At 48.0% G+C, this 22,843-nt stretch overlaps 1 protein-coding gene across 2 annotated transcripts in view; it reads left to right on the forward strand.

The window, feature by feature from the left end:
• Positions 1–339: 339 nt before the first annotated feature.
• The window catches only part of DDR1 (discoidin domain receptor tyrosine kinase 1), a 57,055-nt gene continuing 34,551 nt past the window's right edge, over positions 340–22,843 (forward strand). Inside the window, exon 1 of one of the 2 annotated variants that reach the window (XM_077324532.1) lies at positions 340–612. The gene's annotated coding sequence lies outside the window, so the exon portion shown is untranslated. The remainder of the gene's footprint in view (positions 613–22,843) is intronic. The other variant, XM_077324533.1, reaches the window with a different exon arrangement.

Genomic DNA, 22,843 nt, shown 5'->3' on the forward strand with positions numbered 1-22,843 from the left:
TGAAGAAGCGAGCAGCGACTTTCCACGGGGCCTTCTCCCGGCCACCATGTCGGGTCAGGCGCTGCTGGGGGGACCCTCGCTCTTTTGCACGGCTCCTCCAGCCCGCGCCACCAACCCCGGCCGTGGGGGCCTCGCTGGGGAAAGGCAAGAGAGAGAGAGAAAGAGGGAGAACCCCGCCTGCCAACAGCTGAGCGCCAAGGCGTGCGTGAATGTCCGAAGCTGGTGGGAAGCGGCGAGCCCTGGCCGAGGCGAAGGCGGAGAAGAAAGGGAGGCCGCGGGGCTGGGAGGGGACTCCGCCGCGCCCGGGTCCGCTGGAGCCCGAGTCTCCGCCCCGCCGCCGCCGTGCGTGTGGAGGGGGGAGAGAGAGAGAGAAGGCGAGCTATGCAAATGCTGGATGAGATCAGCCCGGAGCAACTGGCGGCGCAACTCCAGAGCCGCACTCGCTGGCCGAGCGGGGACTCGCCTGGCTTTCTCACGCCCCTCCCGAGTGGGTTTCCCCAAGCCGGGCGACGCTCCGAGGGGAGCCCGCGTGGATGACCGCCGTCTGCAGCGCCTGCCTGCTTGCCCCGACTGGGTGGGTTGAGCGCGGGTCGCGGCCGCGGGGAGAAAAAGGTAATCGCGGACTTGGCGGTTGGGAGTCGGGGCTCACCTCGGAGCAGCGGGGGAGGCGTCGGCGGCGGGCGGAGGGGAGGGGAGGGCTCGTGCGCGCCCGGGGCCCCCTTGGTGGCCAGCCACGAGTCACCTGCCCGCTGCCCGGAGGTGCCAGGCGGGGATTTACGGGGCGCCCTCTGGTCTGGGCTGCAGTCGCCGGGGGCGGACCGGAGTTGAATCGGAGCGGGCCGCGTTCTCACGGGCGGTTGAGCCGGGGGACGAGGAAGGGCGCGCCTCTGAGCATGGGCAGAGTGCCTCCGAGCCGCAGGCTGCATGGCGCATGGCAAGGGAGTGTGTGTGGGAAGCCCTTTGGGGTGGCCCCTGGGAGCGCAGGGCTGCCACGGCCCTCCGAGGGAAACCCCAGCGTGTGCGCGCAAAAGGCACACGTATGAAATCGTCTCTGAGGCGATTTTCTTTGCTTGTTTTCATGTCGGTTTTCTATATTCTTTTTTGTTTGTTTGTTTTTGTGCACGTTTTCCCCACCAGATGTTTTTTTGGGACGCTTTATTATGCTCTGTTCAAAGAGGAGTCGTGGATAAACGTTACACGTGTCCTAGAGTTGCACGCGAATTCTGACGTGACGACATACACGGGTTTTGGCCTGTCTGCAGCATCTCTAGCGAACCGCAGCTCACACACGGCTGTCCCCACTCTGATTCTCTGGCCCCCGGGCCGCGGAGCATCGGAGAAAGCGCTGGGCTCGGTTTTCCCACAATGGGAACCTTATAAAACGGAGATCAGATTTCACCTTTTGTTTGCCTTTTTCTTCCTCGGGTTTCGGGGCTGGGAGGTTTTCCCCGACAGGAGCGCGCCGGCCCAGCATGCGCGAAGTTCCCCTCGGTCCCCCATTTCTCAGTGGTGACGCCAGCTGTTTCCCAAAGGCAGGTGGGGATGGGAGCTTTTATGCTTCCTGCTTATGTGCAGAGAATGCATTATATCATTCCCGCTAATGCACGGGAGAGGAAGAAACTGCGTTCTGGGGTCTGAAAGGTCTAATAAATGCAATATTAATAGCAGCGACAATTAATCCATCTGCGTGTTTAGAGAGAGAGAGAGCCCCAGTTGCCATAGACGGACTTTTAAAATAATGCAATACTTTTAACATAATGCCTGGGGAAAGTAATACTAGCTCCGCTGTGCAGGGTTGTTGGGAGATTTATTATTCTGATAATGTATGCCAAGCACTTAGGAAAGGCTCTCTCTATATGCATGTTATATATTTTGATGATTAGCATTATTATTCATCGGGCATAACGAACGCATGCATGAGATCACGGTGGAGACTTGTTACTCTGGTACTTCAGAAACTCAGTATGCGGTTTAGCGTGCTAAAGGCTATAATTTGGGAGATCCGAGTTCCCCCCTCAGTCCTGGGTTCAAATCCCTGCTTTGCGCCAAGATGCTCACCTTGGGCCAAACCGACCTGTAAGGAGGAATGAAATGGGAAGGGTGGGAACTCTGGAGGGGAGGCTGGATAAAAATGAGGTGGGAAAGGTAATGAGAGCCTGGGTTATAATTGTTGCCTAGAATATAATTAATACAGGATTTTAAAAGGGGGAGTGTGCACGGCACATGCTGCTTTAAATGGAGCTCCTGCTCTAAATTTTCGGCCTTTATTGATGGATTGGTTGTTTGAAAAAAAATAAAATCTCACTGCATTCCATAAAATCAGAGCAACTTCAAGATTGTTTAAACGGCAGTCCTCAGTGGCAATAAGTAAACACGTTCTGTGATGAGAGAGACCAAATGATTTTTACATCCCACCTTTCTTTCCAATGGGGACCCAATCATTCTCCTCGCCTCCATTTCCCCCTCACAACAACCCTGTGAGGTAGGGTAGATGAGAGATTGTGTCTGGATCACTGTCATCCAGCAAGGTTCCGTGCTACGAGCACGGATTCGAATTATCAACAAAATGACCATCATTGCACCAAGTAAAACATGCAAGTGTGAGCAGAGGAGATATTTCCATGTTGTGAGGATCCCTAGATGAATTCCCAGGGACTCGTACTTTCAGGGACTCTTTGGGTCTCCTTCAGAGCCAGAGGGGGCTTGACTGTTTAGGGAGCAACTAGAGAAGACGGCAGGAGAGTTTTATTGATTTGTTTGTTCACTTCATATATACCCTTCCTTGGTCCCCAGTGAGACCCAAAAGCGGCATGCTTTGTTCTGTCTGATCCTCACAACAGCCCTGTGAGGTAGGCAAGGTCAAGAGAATGTGACAGGCCTGAGGTGACCCAGCAAGCTTCCATGCTGGAGTGGGGATTCAAACCTGAGCTCCCACATCCTGAGCTAATACTCTAACTACTACACCAGGGGTAGTCAACCTGTGGTCCTCCAGATGTCCATGGACTACAATTCCCATGAGCCCCTGCCAGCAAACGCGTTTGCTGGCAGGGGCTCGTGGGAATTGTAATCCATGGACATCTGGAGGACCACAGGTTGACTACCCCTGTACTACACCACACTGGTTCTCCTCCTGCTTCTTTTAAGTATGCTGCTGGTGGAAGGTGGAAGAAAAAATCAACATGGGGCTATGGAGTTGACATTGATCTTTCCCTACACACTGTTTTTCTAACCTCAGCCCTGTGTAGTGGTCAGTGTTGGACTAGGGTCTAGGAGCCACAAGTTCAAATTCTCACACTGCCATGGAAGCTTGCAGGGTAAACTTGGACCAGTCACGGCTCTGCCTCAGCCTGACACCCTCACACAGAACCATAGAGTTGGAAGGGGCCATACAGGCCATCTAGTCCAATCCTCTGCTCAATGCAGCCTAAGGCATCCAGGATAAGGATCTGTCCAGCCGCTGCCTGCAGACTGCCAGTGACTTTTTTATTTTTGTTGTGACGATAAAATGGAGGAGAGGAGACTGGTATGGGAAGCTGCTTTGGGCATATCCACTGGGCAGATAAGTGGGGTATAGAATCTGATAGTAATGGGGCCATTCTCCACGGAATTATACCGTTGTAAAGGCCCAGTGGCTTTCATTAATTCAGAAGGGTATACGTTTGCTGGAAGCTTCCCTCCTATCCTGGGTTGTTTGCCCCCACTGGGAAAAACCATACAGGTACTTGTACGGTGCCTTTCCCTCACATATGAAAAACCACAGCTTCAGGAGCTTGAGTGGCTGGTGATGGGACCGAGATCTAGAAAATAGTATACCATACCCTCACCACCAATCTGAAGCTGTTCCTTCTGCAGTTTTTCCTCTTCAAGTTTAAAAAAAAACAATCTTAGGAGATGCTAATTCAAGATCACCCGGAAGGCAGGTTTTGTCCCTCCAGAACTTTGCCCCCAAGTGAAAGGCCTTTAGTTCTCTGCATATTGTGTGACAGCCACTCACTTCTATAAAGAGAACAGGGTGGACAGTCCAGCTATCGGTAGAACAGTAACAAAACGCTGGTTATCTCGGTGAACCTAACCTTGGAGAATCAAGCCTGATTTTATCTGTGCATTCCCGTCTGTGTAGGTACATCCTAGGATCTCCTGCTGGATCATGCTAAAGGAGGTTAGACGATCCACAGCCTCTGGAACAAATAGCAACATTCCCGGCCATTTTGTTCAGTACTCAAGAACCCACCCCCCAAGACACAGGCACGACCACTGTGGCTCAGCTTGCTCATGTGTAGAGCCAGCCTAATATAGTGGTTAAGAGCGCTAGGCTGTAACCTGGAGAACCAGGCTTGATTCCCCACTCCTCCATATGCAGCCAGCTGGGTGACCTTGGCCTAGTCACAGTTCTCCCAGAAGGTGTCTGTTACCGGGAGAGGAAGGGAAAGCGACTTATTTTCCCTTCTGTTTGCTGGCACACCAGCATCTTCATGGATAGATGTTATGGTTTGTTTGCTGCTTGGGCCATTTGTAGTGGAGTGTAACACTGCCTGGAGAACTGGCTTGTTTACATATACATAGGCTGAGAAGCTACACTTGTAAAAGGCCACATGCGCACTTTGAGCTTTTTGCGCATTGCTTAGTGGCAAACTTGTTTGGTGCTGCGTTTGTTCTTATCAGGGCGCTGCATCCATTCCTGGCTCTCTGGCAAGCATACCTGTCTGTTCACACAACAAATGTGTGTACAGACAGCAGGGAGGAGGGGAGAGAATGGGTTTGCACACTGTGTGTTTTTTTCAGGATTGCGTAGACTTGTACAATGTGTATGCATGTTAGATCTGTCTAGAAAACCCAGTGTGCACAGGTAAAGGAGCCAACGTGTGTGGTATTGCTTCTCCACCAGGGCTGACCTAAGGAGTTTTTGCATCTTAGGTGGGCTAGCTCGAGAGCCGACCCCCCCCCTCCCCGTCCTCTGGCCTGCTTCCCAGGTGTGCCCCAAACCACCAACATGCTTAGGATTCATTTGTGGCAGGAATTGCATTGGCACCCTGAAATTGATGCCATTTCTGGGGGATGCTGCTGGAATCTCTGAAATCTCTATGGTAAAGGCCATAGAGATCTCAGGGATTCCTAGAGGGTCGTCCAGTCAGCCTGAGCATTGGAATAGGAGGGGCTTCTCCTGAGGTAATAACTTGGGCTGCCTATTGGGTGGGCAGCTCCTGTCCTCCATGCAATGATTGTACAGAGATTCCATTTGGTTCTGTCAAAGAACCAGGTGAAATGGGACTTACAGTGCCCTACTGATGTAATCTAATCCACCTGACTACTTTGTCCCAACAGGTTAGGGAGGCAGGATAGGAATAAATAACCGCAGGGTGCATGTATTCATGCTTCCTGTTAGGGAGCAACCCTCGCCTTTTCTACTCAGAAGTAAGTGACATTTTCCTCAGCAGGGCTTACTCTCAGGAGAGTGCTCTTTTTTGTTGTTGTTGTGGAGAATTTATTAATTTTATAACACAACATAAAAAGAAGGGTTCTTAGAGTGTTCTTAGGACTGCAGCCTTTGTGTGCTGCTTCCCTCGCGTCAATTGGACAGGACTCAGGTTAAGAGTAAGTATCCAGAGGTGTGTGTGTTCCAGTTAGGGAGGCTGGTTGCCCTCTTGTAGTGGGAGGCCTCACACTTTGCGCTTTGGAGCATCAGGAAAAATGCTCAGGGCTCAAAGTGATATCCTGCAACTCATGACATTACATTTGAAAACGCAGATATGACATCAGCATGTTGGGTGACACTCTGGCTCTTCTGAAGTACTCTGTGGTAAGTCCCGTGGAGTTTTGGGGAACACCCCAAACATTGCCCAACATGCTGTTGTCACATCTGGGTTTTTGAATGTGACATCATGTGGCTCTTGATGTCATTTCGGGTCCTTGGCTTTCTCATGCGCTGCCAGATGTCATTTCTGCCACGAAAACTTTGGGAAATACTGGCTGGTGAACAGTTCAGAAACTAGTCCTGGTGACAGAACTCACAGTCATGAAAACTTCAGCTTGCTTTAATTTTTTCTTAAGGATCCAGTCCTTTTGGCTGCAAGGGCAGCCTCTAAAGTGGAGGTCAAGTAGTGTCGCTCTTTGCGACAGCAAAAGCAAAACGAATTATAATTTAAAGATCTCAGTGCTGAATGTTCAGGGAAGTAGCCTAGAATACTCTGAAGGGAATTCAGCTAGGGTAGTCTCCCTCCCAGAGTGGCAGACTCTAATCTGGGTAGCTGGGTGTGACTCTCCACTCCTCCGCATGCAGCCAGCTGGGTGGCCTTGGGCCAGTCACAGATCTCTCTTAGCCTCCCCTACCTCACAGGATGTCTGTTGCAGGGAGAGGAAGGGTAAGGGATGGTAAGCCACTTTGAGACTCCTTTCGGTAGTAAAAAGCAGGGTACAAAAGCCAGCTCCTCCTCCTCTTCCTCCTCCTCCTCTTCCTCCCATGCCAGTAGTATGAATTGGCTCATTAAATGGATTTTTAACAATATCAGAAATCAGCTCTGAGGGAAAGGAAGAGTGCAGCCTCTGTTTCCAGAGTTTGCCCACCTCTGGCTCCCAGATGTTGGGGATTAGTAGAAAGGGAGGGTGTCTTCACTGTACCCTACCAATGAACTCCCCTGAGGCATCTGATTGGCTGTTGCCAGCACAGAAAGTGCTGAGATAGATAGACTATTGGTGTGACCCAGTTCTTGGGCTCCAGGTGGGAGACAAAGGCTTGGCAGGAAGGAAGGTATGCCCTGAATTCTCCAAGTGTAGCTGTGGTGGTAGAAAGCGGTATCAGGTCACAGCCAATATGTGGCAACCCTGTGGAGTTCTCAGGGCCGGAGACGAACAGAGGTGGTTTGCCTTTGCCTGACTCTGCTTAGCAATCTGGACTGGTTTGGTGGTCTCCCGTCCATGTACCAGCCAATGTCTACCCTGCTTATCTTCCAAAATCTGACAAGATTTGGCTGCCCCAGGCCATCCAGGTCGGAGCAGACAGCCCCCTCCAGGACACCGGACACCTCTGCCTTCCGCAGTCTGTTTTTGCTTCAATAAAGCCTAAATAAAGTGGGCAGTCAAGTTGCAGGTGACTCATGTCGATGACATGAAGTTTCATCTCATGAGGTTTTCAAGGAAAAGACAGAGGTGTTTAATAGAATCATAGAGTTAGAAGGGGCCATACAGACCATCAAGTCCAACCCCCTGCAGGGTCAGCCTAAAGTATCCAGGATTAGTATCTGTCCAGCTGCTGACTGAAGATGGCTAGTGAGGGGAAGCTCATCCCCTCCTTAGGCATTCGATTTCACTGCTGAATGGTCTTCCTCTGGGTAGCGACCCTGGATTTCCTTGGTGGTCTCGCATCCGAGCACAAACTAGGGCCGACCCTGCTGACCTTCGGAGAACTTTGGGCTACTACGTCAATCCGTGTCAGGGCCAAGGGTAGCTGCCTTGATTATAATGCTAGGCAATCTAAAAAACTGCCAAATGGTGACAGTGAAGCCATAGATGAAAAATGGCCTTCTTTCATGTAGGCCTGGTATAGGCCTTCTGAAGCGGTATTGTTATGCTGGTTTACCGCTATTGCTACAGTAATCTGTAGATACTCTATGGTAACTTCAACCTCCAGAAAGAAAAGAAAATATGGTAATCTTGGCCTTTAGCATCTCTGTACCAAGTGGGGAAGAGCCTCTTGTGGCGCAGAGTGTTAAGGCAGCAGACATGCAGTCTGAAGCTCTGCCCATTAGGCTGGAAGTTCAATCCCAGCAGCTGGCTCAAGGGTGACTCAGCCTTCCATCCTTCCGAGGTCGGTAAAATGAGGACCCAGCTTGCTGGGGGGTAAAACTGTAATGACTGGGGAAGGCACTGGCAAACCACCCCGTATTGAGTCTGCCATGAAAACGCTGGAGGGTGTCACCCCAGTGCTTGCACAGGGGATACCTTTACCTTTTTACCAAGTGGGGGGAAATCACAAAGAATATTACAGGGCATTACTGCAGCAGTGGGAGATAAACAGCGTGTGGATGCTGCTTACGGCAGCCCCATCCCCTGTGACAGACACAGCATACAGTATTCGTAACTGGCAACTGGAATGTGGGAATCCCCTGGAATTATAGCTCATCTTTAAATTACAGAGATCAGTTCCCCTGGAGATAAGGGATGCTTTGGAACAGGGGTGGGCAAACTGTGGCCCTACAGATATCCATGGACTACAATTCCCATGAGCCCCTGCCAGCAAATGCATGGAAATTGCATTTCCATCCCAGAAAATACTGTATCTGTTGAAGTTTGGTCTAGTCATACTATGGACTGATTGCATAGTATTACTCTGAGTGCAAAACACAAGAATTAAAAGGGACTTTGAAATTTGAGGGTAAGTCAAAAATTATTGCTACAAAATCATACAAACCTTTATTGTTTCTTGACATAACCTCCATCTAGGTCTATAGACTTCTGAAGGTGGTGTTTCCATTTTTCTAACCCTTCCCCTTTTTTACTTTAGAAAATGACAATGATTGGAATTCACAGTGACATTTTTGTTTTGGATTTTTAGCTTGTCTAACCTCAAACATTACAATTATAATGAAGGAAACAAATCTTCACATTTGTTCGGGGTTAAATGCCCTCTGTTGCCCGTTTTCCACTCTGATCCATCAATTCTGTGAAAAATAAAGCAGTACTGTTGAAAAATGCTTACACTTGTTGTATCTCAAGAGAAAATAATAGCTGATGTGGTGTGGTGTTTATTGTATCACACCAGGATTGGGTTCAGATTTCTGCTTTATCACAAGTCTTGCCTCATGGTAGAAGATCAACATATGCTGTCTTGAGTTTCTTGTGGGGGGAAAATAGCATTCAAATTATAATAAATAGTCACAGAACCAAACATGTACTTGCCTGAAAAACAGAGACTCTGGCCTATCTGGCACTCTGGCCTATCTGAGACGTTAGTGGTTCCCTCAGCTTTCAAGGTCAAAACATTTATCCATTAGATTATTTCCTTTGTTTTTCTCTCATTATCAGTCTGGTTTTCTTTTCCCCTACTGCTTTTTTTTCTCTGGCTTTCTTTTCTCTTCCTCCCTCTTCATGCTTAATTGGAGCCAGCTAGGGCCCAGCTGATCCTTGGAGCATATTTCCAGCTAGTTCTCATCTCTGAAACAGTATCAGAATATCTTCACCTTGACCCGCTGCAGCAAAGTGAAGTGACAGAGCCTTGAAGCAGTAGAAAGGGCTGTACCATTTCACACTACAGCTAGAGGATAAATGTTTTAAAAATGTTCTCCTAAGTTAAAAATAAAATATCCCTGAAAGTTGAAAACTTACGTGGGAGGGAGAAAGGTTCTAATTTAGCCTAGGGGGCTGTATTAATTTTTTTTCTAGCAGTGTAGGGGTGCATTTCAGTGTAGGGGTGCATTAAAAATGGTGCCCCCCAGTTGTAAATAAATACATCTTTATTCATATAAACTGCCGTCCTTAACAACACAAGATAACATTAAAAAGTTGTGAGAATCTAATTGTTGTGCAAGATGCACATAAAACCATCAAACGTTAAATCTTGGCATGTTTTTCCTACAAACTTTTATTGCATAAAGTTTTCAGAACATTTTCAGTTTGTGGAATTTTTGTTTTTAAATTTTTTCATTTTTTTAAAATGCCAAATTATTTTTATGTCAAATCAAAGATCTTGATTAAAGTTTTGAAATCATTCCCAAAATAACGGAGATATCATGATGCAACGCTGGAGCATTGCTGACTGAGGCTGTACCATACAGAGCATGGCTCACTAGTGAAGCACACACCTTGTGCCCAGCCTCCTGGATGTTTACAGCTCGTGTCTCTGTGTCCTTGAAATATTGCCGGTCATGGATTACTTCCATAACAGATTTCCGTTGCATTTTTTGTTGCATATCTTAAAGATTTTCCCTGTGTCTGCCACGTACATTTTGTTTCCACATCAACAAAATATAAAATCACATATTATAACCTCTTTGAATTCAGTTTGCCCCCAGCTAGTCTAAAATTCTAAATGATGGGGAGCAACTCCTTGAAGGACTGCTCTTCCCTCAGTTTACAGTGGTGAGGCCAGCCATTTTTGGTGATCCAAGGCTGAAGGCTACAGGACATTCTGCATTGTCAGGACTGTACCACCACACTCTGGAGCAGTGCACAGAATCATAGAATTGGAAGGGGCCATACAGGCCATCTAGTCCAACCCCCTGCTCAACGCCGGATCAGCCCAAAGCATCCTAAAGCATCCAAGAAAAGTGTGTATCCAGCCTTTGCTTGAAGACTGCCAGTGAGGGGGAGCTCACCACCTCCTTAGGCAGCCTATTCCACTGCTGAACTACTCTGACTGTGAATCCCCCCCCCCCCGATATCTAGCCTAGTTCCAACAGTATAGGCAGAGCTCAGGGGGTGGACATTTCTTTCAGCTTGAGCCTGTGCTAGCTAACTTGGAAGACCCACAGAGTTCAAGGGGGCTGACCTCCAAATAAGCATGCAAAAGACTGCCGTCTTTGAAGCCAGGAGTTCCCAGCACCTCTCCTTTTAGAAAGTAGCAACTGGGCATCTCCTCTTTCTCTGACTCATTCTCTTAAAAAGGACAGTATTTTCCTCTACCGCAGCACAATTGTATCTGAAGAAGTGTGCACCCGAAAAGCTTAGACCTTGAACACAACTTTGTCTTAAAGGTGTCCCCAACTCACACTTTGTTCCACTGCTTCAGACCAACAGGCTGCACACCTGAATCTACAATTATTTCTGGTATTAATGTGATGTTTTGTTTGGGTCTTTTCCCCCACACTAATAAAACTCCACCACAGCATATTCCTGAGGGGCCCCTTAGATTCTTCTGCAAGTATTCTTGCTTTGGTACAAAGGGAGTCTACAATGCAGTTTGCCTGTTTTATCTATTCAAAGGCTTTGCTCCTTGGTCTTTAGCTGTCATGATTCTCCCCTATATGGCCAAAGGCTCTTATTGGTTCCAGCCCATTGACCCTGAGGCTGATGATTGACAGCTGGTCTTCCAGGGTCCCTTCTCCACAGGGATAGTTAACCCTTTGTTAATGGGGCCCTTCTCTCTCATCAAGTGCCCTAGAATTCCAGGCTCCTGGGCTGCTTTTGTTGTGCCCTTTCTAGCCATAGAGAGGGAGATTTGCCCAAGGCTGGCCAGGGTGTCTGACCTTCATTGGGTTCCCTTTCAGCATAATGCTTTCCTCCGTGGGAATCTTATGGAAGGATTACAACCGTGAAAAAACTGCTTTTGGGGGAAATGTTTCAGAACTCCCCTGTGGTTAGTTCAAGGAATATCTGTGAACGCGAGTAAGCAGGCATCTAGTTTCTAGGGTTTTATTTATTTTATTTGTATTTATTATTCAGTTTCTAGGCCGCCGTTCCCAGCCAGCCAGCCAGCTCGTGGCAGCTTACAACATAAAATGATAATGCAATATACAATAAAAATACATAAGATCCCCCCCCTTGCCGGTGATCCACAACCCACACCACCTCCACAACTACCACATATCTGGGGAGGGGGGATTGGCATTGGGCATATCAGGGGAGGGGCTAAGATCTTCCCTTCGCCTGGCCTCAACCAAGTGCCCGGAGGAACAGGTCCGTCTTGCAGGCCCTGTACAACCGTGTTACTTCTGTGAGGGCCCTCAGCTCTTCTGGAAGCTCATTCCACCAGGAAAAAGCCCTGGCCCTGGTCAAGCCCAGGCAAACGTTACATGGTCCAGAGATCTCCAACCTGTTAGCAGTTACTGAGCAGAGAGCTCTGTGAGGAGCATAGGGAGATAGGCAGTCCCTCAGGTACACTGGGGTCAGGCTGCGAATGGCCTTAAAGGTCAATACCAACACCTTGAACTTGATCTGGTGTTCCATTGGCAACCAATGCAGCTGCCTCAGCACCAGCTTGATGTGGGCTTTCCAGGGTGTTCTGGTGAGAACCCTAGCAGCTGTATTTTGCACCAGCTGTAATTTCTGGATCAAGGACAACAGAAGGCTACAGAAATCCAGTCTCGAGATGACTGATGCATGGATCACTGTGTCTAAATGATCCTGGGACAGATAGGTGCTAGTTGCTTCATCTGGTGAAGATGACAAAATGCCAGCTGGGCTACTTTAGTGACCTGGCCCTCCATAGAAAGGGAGGTATCCGGAGTCACACCCAAATTCCTGGCGGTATGCACCAATTGTGTACCGTCCAGGGTGGGTAGATGCACTTCCTGGTTTGACCCCTTCCTACCAACCACAGGATCTCCATTTTGGAAGGATTGAGTTTCAGTTGGCTTTGCTTGGGCTCCCAAACATCTGGCAAATATTTATGGGAGAGAATCAGGGCAGCCATCCATCAAGAGATAGAGCTGGGTATGATCAGCATACTGATGACAACCCAGCCCCAAACTCCAGACCAGCTGGGCTGGAGGGCACATAAAGATGCTAAATAAAGTGGGGGAGAGTCTCATGCCTTTTGGAAGCCCACAAGAAAGTTGGTAACAGCATGACTGCTTTTCCCCTACAAGCACCCTTTGTTTGCGGCACCGGAGTAAGGAGTGCAGCCATTGGAGGGCTCTCCCCTGGATCCCAGCCCTAGCGAGGCAGTGGGCCAACAACTCATGGACAACAACGTCAGACGCTGCTGGCAGATTGAGCAGCACAAGAAGGGCTCTCCAGCTGGTGTTGGAGGTCATCTATCAGGGCAAGCAGCACTGTTTCTGCTTCTTGACCAGAACGGAAGCCAGAACGGAATGGGCCAAGGACCAAAGTTTCCTCCAAGAATGCTAGGAGCTGATCCGCCCTGGCTTCTCCAGAAATGCTAGCTGCAATATGGGGTGGTAATGGGCCAGATAAAATGAAAGCTCATACCTTGAATAAAACTTTGTTGGTCTAAATTTGGTCTGTCATGGGGAGAGGAAAAGCAGGCGATTGCAAGCCACTTTGAGACTCCTTCAGGTAGTAAAAAGTGGGGTAGAAAGAACAGTTCTCTCTCAGCTCTTTTCATGCATCTGCTTAATGATCCCTGTGGTGGGTCAATCAGAATTTTTGTTCAAGCCTGGATCACATTTCAGGGTCAGAGCTGGCTGGAAGAAATTCAGGTGTCAGACCCCCAGGGTGAAGAGGGAAGGGTTTAGCATAATTGTCCCTTTTGATGTTAAATTTTGACTCTTCTGCTTTTTGATGTGCCTGGGGCAGACCCTCACTTGATCTGAAGAGAATGCGTATGAGGTAGTTTGGAGATTGAAGTACTTTGTAAGCACCAACCAGTTCTTATTATGACTTCCATATTCAGATTCAGACAAAGGAGTGGGTATCTTGCCTGAGGCTAGACAGGGTTTATGAATGAATGAAGCTGCAGAGACTTGGTGGGGACAATTTTTTTTTCAAAGCCAAAGAAAAACAGGTGTGGAGGTCATTTGGGAGGATTACATGTTTCCTGTGGGGTTTATTTCTGAGCTTTTCGACTGAGCGATTCCAAGCTCCTGCTACTAATCCTATCCTTTCCCTGTTTGAAGCCAGACAGTTTCACGGAGTGAACTTTCAGAGACTCCAAAAATGGATCTCCAAAACTAGATGCTGAGGCCACCTTTGCTGCGGGATGGCAAAAGCGGGCCTATAATTAGAGGTTGCATTGCTTGACAGAGACACCCTCCTGGTGAACTTACATGGGAGTCACGTAATTCGGCACGGCCCTCTCTCCTGAGCTGTTTTTGTTTATCCTTTCTTTTAAAACCTTTTTGTTCAGTTTGATTTTCGAAGAGAGAAACAGTAAAGGCAGGTTCAGGTGTCAATAACTGCTAACTTTCAAGAATTATATTTGTGGGCGTGGCCCCAGAAATTCATTTTGAAGGTCCTTTTTTCTTTTTATTTTGTTGATCTTTTTCATATAATTAGCACTATCTCTCTACATCTGTAACCATTCAGGTGTTGGTGGCTTATCCTTTAGAGCCTCTTGTGGCGCAGAGTGGTAAGGCAGCAGACATGCAGTCTGAAAGCTCTGCCCATGAGGCTGGGAGTTCGATCCCAGCAGCTGGCTCAAGGTTGACTCAGCCTTCCATCCTTCCGAGGTCGGTAAAATGAGTACCCAGCTTGCTGCTGGGGGGTAAAAGGTAATGACTTGGGAAGGCACTGGCAAACCACCCCGTATTGAGTCTGCCATGAAAACGCTAGAGGGCCTCACCCCAAGGGTCAGACATGATCCGGTGCTTGCACAGCGGATACCTTTACCTCTACATCTGTGATCATTCAGGTGTTGGTGGCTTATCCTTTATTCCTATGGCATCTGTTTATTATAATCCACATTACCCAGCAAAAATCCCAATAAGAACCTGTTGGTTCTCCCTGAGCACATAGCAAAATTCAGCTTCTAGTTAAAAATGGAGAAAAGGCACTTCTCTTTGCCAGATTGGGGTCCCTAACTTGAGAGCATTTTGGTGGATCACTATAAACTAGTTCATTGTAAATAGCTTCCTGATATAGAGGTAGCTTGCTACTGTGTTTTCAAAAGTTTTTCAAGGCCTGTCTAAGGGAATAAGGAACAAGACACATGCCAAGCGCAGAGCTAATAGCAAGACATTTCTCTTTGGTTCTCCAGATCACTGTGGCAGGCATACCTTTGGACTCTAGCATAGCATTTGATAAAGTTCCTCATTAAAGGTTCCTAAGTAAACTCAGCAGTCATGCAATAAGTAGACAAGTCCTCTTGTAGATTAGGAACCGGTTAATTAAGAGGAAACAGAGAGGGAGTATAAACGGGCAGTTTTCACAAAGCAAGGTAGAAGGCAGTGAGATACTTCAGGGCTCTCCTGCTTTTTAACTTGTTCATTAACCATTTGGAGTTGGGAGTAAACTGTGAAATGGCTTAAGTTTGCCGGTTCAGGGATAGTCAAACTGCAGGCCTCCAGATGTCCATGGACTACAATTCCCATGAGCCCCTGCAAGCGGGAGGATTATGAAGCACCCCAGTGGGATCTATTGGAGCTGAATGAGTGGGGGTCAACATGAAAAAGATCCCAACTATAAATACATATCAATGGCGTCTGGACTGGCAGTAAATGGAAAGAGACCTTGGAGTCTTGGTGGCACTAAAATGTTGACTCAGTGTTGGGATTACAATAAAAAAGAGGCAAATGCTGTTGCTGTTGATGTTGTTCTTGTTATGCAGATTCTTAGGAAAGGAACTGAAAACCAATTAGCCCGTATCCTAATGCCCCCGTATAAATCTAAGGTGCGGCCTCATTTGGAATACTATGGGCCGTTCTGGTCTCCACACCGCCAAAGGGATGTAGCATTGGAAAAAGTGCAGAGAAGGGCAACGAAAATGATCAAGAGGATGGAATACCTTCCCTATGAAGAAAGATCAAGAGATTAGGGTGCTCCGGTTTGGAGAAATGACAACTGGGGGGTGGCAAGATAGAGGTTTGCAAAATAAGGCATGAGCAAGCGGGGAAACAAGGATTTATCTCCCTTTCTCATAATACAAGAACTCACGGGCACTCAATGAAGTTGATGAGCAGAAGGTTTAGGAAAGGAAGGGCTTCTTCACCGTCACCCAAAGTAATTAATGTGTGGAATTCATTGCCGCTGGAAACAGTAGTAGCTACAAGCATAGGCCTCCCAAGAGGGGATTGGATAAATAGAAGGCCAGCAGTAGCTATTACATAGCATGTAGATGGAAAACTCTGTCTGGGGCTGTGGTGCTCTGTATTCTTGGTGCTTTGGGGTGGGGGAACAGTGGGAGGGCTTCTGGAATTCTGACCCTGCTGGCGGACCTCCTGATGGCACCTGGGTTTTGTCCACTGTGTGACACAGAATGTTGGACTGGATGGGCCATTGGCCTGATCCAACATGGCTTCTGTGTATTCTTGGTCCTTGGGGAGCAAAAGTGGGAGGTCTTCTGGAGTTCTATTTCCCCTGGTGGAACTTCTGATGGCCTCTGGGTTTTGTCCACTGTGTGACACAGAATGTTGGACTGGACGGGCCATTGGCCTGATCCAACATGGCTTCTCTTATGTTCTTATGGGAAGATGTTTGAGAGCAGTCAACAGAACTGTACCTATGAAATGTGTCTTATTTGGCAGCGGCTGTCCGGGGTCAGAGATCCTTCAGTGGAGTTCCCAGGTACAGAATCTGGGTTCCCGCCTCAAATGTATATACATGTCCTTAGAACCAAAGGCAAAATTAGATCACTTTAGTTGACTCATTCACGGCAGAATTGCTTTGCCAGGTGGTGTTGGTAAAGTATATTAAAAGGCAGCAGACTTAATTTGCTGTTTCCTTTTTTATTGGCATTTAAAGGATTGTGATTGGGAGAGAAGTCTTACCATCCCAGGAGCGGATTTAAAGCTCCTCCGTTCACCCTGAGGTTTTTAGGATGTTTTTTGCCGCCGATTGAAGGATTTTAAGGGGGTGGTTGAGTTGTGTTTATAATGTTATGGGTTTTTATGGGGTTTTATATATTGGGGTTTTTATAATTGTTAGCCACCACGAGCCCTTGTGGGAGTGGTGGGATAGAAACGCAATGATAGATAGGTAGGTAGGTAGGTAGGTAGGTAGGTAGGTAGATAGATAGATAGATAGAAGCATTGTTTCAGCTGGAGCTGCCACCACAGCGCTGCCTTTAATTTCCCCTCATTCCTCTTTCCTTGTTACCTCTCTTCTGCCTAGGGATGCCAGCCTCCAGGTGCCAGCTCTGGGTTGGAGAATACCTGCAGACTTTAGGGGTGGAACCAGGAGTAGGCAGGATTTGGAGCAGGAAGGGATCTCAGTGGAATATAATGCTGTGGAGTCCACCTTCCAAAGCAGGTATTTTCTCCAAGGAAACTCTGTTGACTGGAGATGAGCTATAATTCCAGGGGATCCCCAGCTCCCACCTGAGTCTGGCATGCCTAGTCTAAGGGCAGATTTGATGGTTGGTGTTGAATGGCCATTTTGGAGACGGGGTTGCCGGCATCCTTACTGGCCTCACTCCTGGGGCATTGGAGGGGGGTGGGGAGTTAGCAACCCTAACCAGCTAGGTTGTAATCCAGAGGATTCGTTTTCCCTTTCTATACTTTTTTTTTTTGTAACATCTCTTCTTTCATTTCATGCACGGTTTAGTTACCTTGTGCCGCTTTCTACGGGAATGATAGAAGCCGTGCTTGCTGGGGGTGTGTGTGTGAGGGAGTTGAATAAAAAACATAGCAAGACAGAGACAGGAGGTGTGGCAACTGGAAAACTTAACAGCTGTCTTTTCCAGCAGCAGTGGTATTAAAGGAGAAAGAATATCTGAGGTTACAAGCCGATAATCATACTAACTAGAGACTGAAAATAATATTCCCTTTGGATCACAGGGTCCAGATTTTATCATCTGCACGATAAAAGTGTTTGTGCTGAACTGGAAAACTAAAAATCAAAGCAATGTCTGTCCCAGAGTGATTGAGAGCCAGCGTAGTGTTAAGGGTTTCTAATCTGGCAAGCTGGGTTTCACAGCTGGGTGACCTTGGGCCAGTCACAGTTCTCTCAGAGCTCTCTCAGCCTCACCCGCCTCACAGGGTGTCTGTTGTGGGGAGAGGAAGGGAAAGCGATTGCCAGCCACTTTGAGACTCCTTCGGGTAGTGAAAAGCTGGGTATAAAAACTAACCCTTCTTCTTCTTGAAAACCCAAGTTTGGGGTGCTGCGAAACTTGAGCAGCTATTCACAGAATTTGAGAGAGGGGCTTGCTGTTGATAGTGAAGTTAAGATTTAAAATGTCTGTCTTTTGGGTCCCCCACTTGCTGATTTCCTGTGTGTTGCCAATCAGCTGGAAAACAACCTGTCCTGTCTCTTTAGTGGAGACTTAAATGTGCAAAAAATAAGTGGAGGTAACCTAAATAACCCAGGTTAACCTGATCTTGGAAGCTGAGCAGGGTTGGCCCTAATCTGGATTTTAATGAGAAACCAGCAAGGAATGCTGGGAGGAGGCAGCCAGAAAACCCACAAGTCAGCTGTGACTTGACAACAAAAGAAGGAGAAAACTAGTATCACTTGGTAGATAACATCCATTAAGTCTGTATTAAAGGGACAGGGCATTTCCCCCAGATGGTTGGCAATTCTGCCTCCATCTATCAACCTCATGGATTTTAACTAGAAAAGGATTTGGCCTCTAGTGAGAAAGAATTCTGCATAACTCAGAATGAACTGCCCTTCATTCTTTGCTTGTGGCACGGAGAGAGTTTGGCCTCTTTGCATATGTGGAAGCTGAAGGGCAAGATTTCTACCAAGGAGTGGTCCCGTCAAAGGGATGTGAATAACGGAGCGAAAATAAACATTTGCATGCTTGGGGCGAGTTCCTCAGGTCTAAGGATTTGGCAGAAATACCTCGCGAATGCCAAGAAGGAATGTGATTCCTGCGTGGGAAAGGGCCCTCTTGATCCAACTTTCCTTGGATCGGCGCTTTCTGAAGTGGACAGAATCTGCCCCGGATTGGGAGGCAAGTAGACTTACTCACCCCGTAAAGAAAAGCTGCCTCATGGCTTCAGCGGCTGTGGATACAGCTAATTGCCTCGTCCAGCAGAGTGAAAAGAGAGCCTCCCTTCCGCATTTATTTTTCTGCCCGGTCGTTGGTGATGTACAATAACAGCGTGCTTATTGGGCAATTAGGCGGCTGCGTTTCTGAAACCATCTTGGAATGCAAGTCGAGTCACGCCCGCCGGCCTGCCAGGGAAGGGCCTGGAACCCGTTTTGCTCACTCCTGCTAAAGTGGGCGTGAAGAGCGCTAGAAAGTGGCCTTTCCAGGAGGACATGAGTGTTTGTGTGTGTGTGTGTGTTCAAAAAGGTAGCGGCCAAGGCTGGAAGTTAACACTACGTAGCCAGGTTCTTTTGTAAGGGAATAGGACTGCAGAACCTTGACCTGGAGGGCCCAGGCTAGCCCGGTCTTGTGAGATCTCAGAACTTAAACAGTGCCAGCTGTGGCTGGGAGGAAGTCCAAGGTTCCTGAAAAGAGGCAGGCAAGGGTAAATCTCCGTTAGGCCATAGAATCATTGAGTTGGGACCTCCATTTTGAAGCTGCCTTTGCATTCCATTTTAGTAAGAAGCAGCAGCAGCAGCTTTGGTTTTGATACCTCGCTTTTCACTACCCGAAGGAGTCTCAAAACGGCTTACAATAGTCTCCCCTTCTTCTCCCCACAACAGACACCCTGTGAGGGAGGTGGGGCTGAGAGATCTCTGACAGGACTGCTCTGTGAGAACAGCTCTGACAGGGCTGTCAATGGGCCAGGGTCTCCCAGCTGCATGTGGAGAATTAAACCCAGTTCTCAAGATTAGAAGCTGCTTTTCCTAACCCCGACACCAAGGGTTTCCTTGAAGGCTTCCCTCCAGATACTGACCAGATTGATACCTGTTTAATTCTGTCATGGTTGCTTCAGCAGAGCAATGCTTCTGCACTGTACAGCAGGGGCAGTCAAACTGCGGCCCTCCAGATGTCCATGGACTTCAATTCCCACGAGCCCCTGCCAGCAATCGCTGGCAGGAGCTCATGGGAATTGTAGTCCATGGACATCTGGAGGGCCGCAGTTTGACTACCCCTGCTGTACAGTTATTGCTACTGAGAATGGCAAATCACCACAACAGCAAAGGGTCCACACAAGGGTTTTGTCCATGCTTTCCCTAGTCATCCACTCAAGCCTGCCATCCTGCCACCACCGGACAGCTTTTTGTTGGCTTTAGAATATTAACCAACAGTTGAGATATAACTGTAATATTACACTGCTATAGTGCTACAGCACTTCTCTGTCCCCATGGCTGCTCAAACTGCTTTGACAGTGTTCTTTCAGGAAAGATCATTCGGGAGACAACCGAGCAAAACAGGGGCCAACCTGACAGTGGGTGAAATGGAGGACAGTGTTGTGTGGATGCTCACATACAGGTACACACACAAAAGCTCCAGATTGGTAACCAAACCAGGGGAGAACCTCTGTTTTGACCAACCCAAGATGGCTGGATTTAAGCCTGGGGATCCCCTCAACGGACACTACAGATATCCATCCTGTTGGAAAAGATAAATGCTCTGGAAGGTCGATTCAGTGGCATTATACTCCACTGAGGTCCCCATACCCAAATCTCTAGGACAGCCTTCCTCAATCATTGAGAAACTCCTGAAAGATTCTTCAGGCTTTGAGAAACTCCGGAAGTGGCACAATTGTGCTGAATAATTTTAAGAAGTATAGCTGTGTACATGCCGATGCTGGCCCCTCCCCTTCCAACCCCCTCCAGGCACATCATCAGCCATTTTGGGAGGGGGGGGGAAATGGGTCAACATGACCAAATATGGTCATATCACTGATAAATACTTAACAAATTTTAAAAATATATAAAAAATCAATTAACTCCCATCCATTTGGAAAACTCTTCCAGGGCCGTTAAGAAAACCCAGGGTTTCAGTGAACCCTGGTTGAGAAAGATCTAGCAACCTTATCCCCCTCCTGCTGCTGCTGCCCAGGGGGGAAACGGTGATCCTAGCAGGATTATATATTCTACACGGTTTGTGTCTGAGGAAGTGTGTGTGCACACAAAAGCTCATACTTTGAATAAAGCTTTGTTGGCCTTAAAGGTGCCACTGGACTCTGCTGCTTCAGAAGAAGAAGAGTTGGCTCTTATACGCCACTTTTCTCTACCCAAAGGAGGCTCAAAGCGGCTTACAGTCGCCTTCCTTTTCCTCTCCCCACAACAGACACCCTGTGAGGGAGGTGAGGCTGAGAGAGCCCTGATATCACTGCTCAGTCAGAACAGGTTTATCAGTGCCACAAGGTCACCCAGCTGATTGCATGTGGAGGAGGAGTGCAGAATTAAACCTGGCTCGCCAGATTAGAAGTCCACACTCCTAACCACTACACCAAACTGGCTCTCAGGCCAACATGGCTACCCATTTGAAATGGGGACTCATCCTTTGTGTCTGCTTATGGGCCCTTGGGACTATTTTCTTGCAGCCAGGATTCTGCGATTACCTTCTGCCCTGAGGTATGTTCAATCTAATGGTTAATTTACTGCTGGCAGGCAGTCAGAGCTGTGGGGGCATCCACTGGGCTTTGCAGCTTTCCACAGCAGGCCAGTTAAGCTGGCCTGGCACTGGGATCCCAGCTGCCTTGCATTCTTGTGGCATAGCTGGGATTCCTCGCCTTCCTTGTCCCCTCCAGGGCCTTTTGTCATGTCTCCAAGAACAGAGAGGATGCAGTGGGAGATTCCTGGGCTGCAGGGGGTTAAAAGCTAGCTGGGCAAAATGAGGACACCTTCAGCAGATGACAAACCGGGGAAAAGGGGCCACAGAATCATTCCCCTCCCTCCACGTCATTGTTAGGTGACATCCCATTCATACTACTGTGGATGTCATTGTTAGGTGACATCCCATTCATACTACTGTGGATGCGTTTTAATCCTGACTAGGCTTAATATGAGCCTGAGTTAGCCTCAGAATATGTTTTTAATGTTAAGGTCCTAGGACTCCATTTTAGGCTTCTGGGAGGACGGCAAGGTTTTAATAGCGGATGGTTGGAGATTTACAGTAATGTTCTGGGGTGCACCTGCTTTTTGTGTGTGCAATTTTAATCTGGTCTTTTCTTTTTGATCCTTCACAATAATCAGACACAAAAGTCCTGTTGAGAAATAATATCCCATATAGTGTGGGATCATGCTGACAGGTTTACCTTGAGCCGCAGGGCCTGGTGTAACAATAATTGAGGGGAGCATCTCTGAGCGTGTGGAGAGTGCATTTCCTCACTTGGCTGAGATTATCAGAAGGAAAAGTTTGCAAGAAGGCATAGCCCCTTACTTTACTCAGTCTGTATCTCCCCAGATTCTATGGGTCACTCAAGCCACCTCCCCCCCCCCCAAACATTTCTGATTATTGACATGCAGCAGATATTCCAGCTCTTGGACTGCGCATCTCCATTTGAGGTTTTCTCGGTCTGCGTTCGAAACATAATGTATCCCCCTCAGTACAAAGGGGGTGTCCAATCAATGCCTTGATTCATCCCCTCCGTGTTGGCACCCCCCCTCCCCTTTCGTGTCCCATCAGCTGTCAGCCTTAGATCAAGGCAGCTGTTGGAAGGGACATTCCAGCAAAGGATTATGGGAGCAGCTGGCCCACGGCCCCTTTCACACCCACACACGCTTTCCCCCCACGCATCCCAGTGACCAGAGAACATTGGAGGGGTGTGTGTGTGACATGGGTAGCTAGGCAACAGGAGCTGGGACACTGCAGCAGAACTGTCAGGGAGGCACACGAGGCACTCTTTCCTCACAAGAAGAGGGTATTTTCAATTGGGAGAGGGGGAACTTGAAGTGTGTTGGTATCTGTTTACTCAGAGACCGTTCTTTGCCTTGCCCAGTGTCTTATGAGGCATCCCAAGTGTGCAAACTGCAAACTTTTTCAGGCCAAATTTAGACGGGACTGTGCAAGAATCCATGCTGATTGATTCTCCTGTATTTGTAACGGTCAAAGCAGGCACTGAGCTAAGGAAATGCTACTACTAATGGGATTTTTTTGCTTTTTCTCTTGCGGTTTTCCTTTTCTAAAGTCCGCTCCCTCCTTTCCGGGGCAGCTTGAAGAAAGTGTCCAAATCATGTTCATTTTTTCCTTTTCCAGGTTAATAGATGTGGGGGGATTTGATCAGGAAAATGCTTCTTAAGGGGGAATGTGAAATTCCCCAGACCCAGTAGACTCTCCCACTCTGTCCAAACTTTTATGAAAACTCCACAAGATCTGATTCCGGATTTCCTGCAATCTCCATTTGGCTTTTTGCAGGCCATGTGTTTTGGGATAAAGCAAATAGCTAACGAGCAGGCAGCCAGGATTCAGTTGTGCCTATATGCAAATGCAACTTACCTGGCTCAATTT

This window comes from Paroedura picta, chromosome 3 (genome assembly GCF_049243985.1).
Source record: "Paroedura picta isolate Pp20150507F chromosome 3, Ppicta_v3.0, whole genome shotgun sequence".
Taxonomy (NCBI): Eukaryota; Metazoa; Chordata; class Lepidosauria; order Squamata; family Gekkonidae; genus Paroedura; species Paroedura picta.